The sequence below is a fragment of the Rhinoraja longicauda genome, chromosome 40, assembly GCF_053455715.1.
Source record: "Rhinoraja longicauda isolate Sanriku21f chromosome 40, sRhiLon1.1, whole genome shotgun sequence".
Lineage (NCBI taxonomy): Eukaryota > Metazoa > Chordata > Chondrichthyes > Rajiformes > Arhynchobatidae > Rhinoraja > Rhinoraja longicauda.
The window spans coordinates 2,805,168-2,807,335 of NC_135992.1; positions in this window are offsets into that span (position 1 = coordinate 2,805,168).

Below are 2,168 nucleotides of genomic sequence, written 5' to 3' on the forward strand. Positions count from 1 at the left end.
TCCGCTCTCACCCCTGACTCACAACAGAGGAGCGAGCTTGATGAGGTGACTCAATGGGTCGGGGGGGGGGGCTGGTCTGTGCTTGGAACGTTAAGGTCTCCAACCCATTGATAGGAAGGGCAGACGTTAGGGTTGGCAACTGTCCCGTATTAGCCGGGACATCCCGTATTTTGGGCTAAATTGGTTTGTCCCGCACGGGACCGCCCTTGTCCCGTATTAGTAGGGGTTGCCAACTTCCTCACTCCCAAATAAGGGACAGGGTGACGTCACCGCCCCGCGCCCCATGTGACCCCACCCAGCCAGCGGCCACATGCTCCCGCTCCACCAATGGTGGCCGCCCGGGCCGGGAGGCGGGTTGCTACGCAACCTCCGAACGGCGGCGCCCGGGTCTCCGGGCCTAGGCTGTCCGCAGCTAAAATGTCAGAAACCTAGAGTGTCGGAACCTACAGCGTCCGGGCCTACAGTGTCGGGGCCTACAGTGTCGAGCCTACAGCGTCGGGGCCTAAGTGTCGGGGCCTACAGCGTCAGGGCATACAGTTTTGGGGCCTTCAGTGTCGAGCCTACAACATCGGGGCCTAAGTGTCGGGGCCTAGAGTGTCCGGGCCTACAGTGTCGGGGCCTACAGTGTCGGGGCCTACAGTGTCGGGGCCTACAGTGTCGAGCCTACAGCGTCGGGGCCTAAGTGTCGGGGCCTACAGCGTCAGGGCATACAGTTTTGGGGCCTTCAGTGTCGAGCCTACAACATCGGGGCCTAAGTGTCGGGGCCTAGAGTGTCCGGGCCTACAGTGTCGGGGCCTAGAGTGTCCGGGCCTACAGTGTCGGGGCCTACAGGGTCTGGGCCTACAGTGTCGGGGCCTACAGTGTCGGGGCCTACAGTGTCTGGGCCTACAGTGTCGGGGCCTACAGTGTCGGGGCCTACAGTGTCGGGGCCTACAGTGTCGGGGCCTACAGTGTCGGGGCCTACAGTGTCGGGGCCTACAGTGTTCCCCGAATTAATATGGTAAATGAACCCCATTTTAGGAACCCAGTTCATTTTTAGTTTAGTTTGGAGATACAGCATTGAAACTGGCCCTTCGGCCCAATGAGTCCACATCATTCACCCGTTCACACATCACCCATTCCTTCTCTCCCGAGATGCTGCCTGACCCGCTGAGTTACCCCAGCATTTTGTGTCCATCTTCGGTGTAAAGCAGCACCTGTGGTTCCTCCTTCCACACACTAGTTCTATGTTATCTCACTTTCTCATCCACTCCTGACACACCAGGTGCAATTTACAGAAGCCGATGAACCTACTAACCCGCGTGTCTTTGGGAGTGTGGGAGGAAACCGGAGCACCCGGTGGGAATCTACGAGCATGCAAACACCACACAGACAGCAGCTGAAGTCAGGATCGAACCTGGACGGTTGTCGCAGTGAGGCAACAGCTCTAGCAGCTCCACCAGTATTACTCAGCGAGTCCCGGGTTTGGTTTAGTTTAGAGATACAGTGCGGATACCAGTCCACCGAGTCCACACCGCCCAGCGATCCCCGCACACTAACACTATCCTACACACACACACGTGAGGGACAATCTCCGCATTTATACCAAGCCTATTAACCTGCAAACCTGTACGTCCTGGGAGTGTGGGAGGAGGTCACGGGGAGAACGTACAAACTCCGCCCTGACTAGCACCTGTAGCCGGGATCGAACCCGGGTCTCTGGCGCTGTGAGCGCCGCCAGGCAGCAACTCTACCGCTGCACCACCGCCTGTTGGGATGAATCTTTGTGGTGTCGTTCTTGGAGAAAGGAACGGGTCGCCTGAAGTTTCATCAAACAGGCTGCTGACTGGACTATGTTTAGATGTTGATACGAGCTGTCTGCTGCTGCTGTTTCGGAGTTGAGGGATGTTCTGACGAGTGAGATAAACAGGACGTTGTACGGAACCTTCCAGAGCAATATCTGTGTTCCTCCGTGGCTGCCTGTTGTTCATTTTTATTCACCAAATGGAAAAAATGTGGCCTCCTTCCTGAAAACAGGAATGAGATATTTGTGGTCTGGAATTAATGCCCGTATCAGGGGGAACACCCAGTTTCCACATCACCCCCACCCCACTCCACTTAAAGGGACAGGCGGGCCCCAACAATATTGTACAGCCAGCTATAAAAATACTGCGGAGACTAAAACGGGA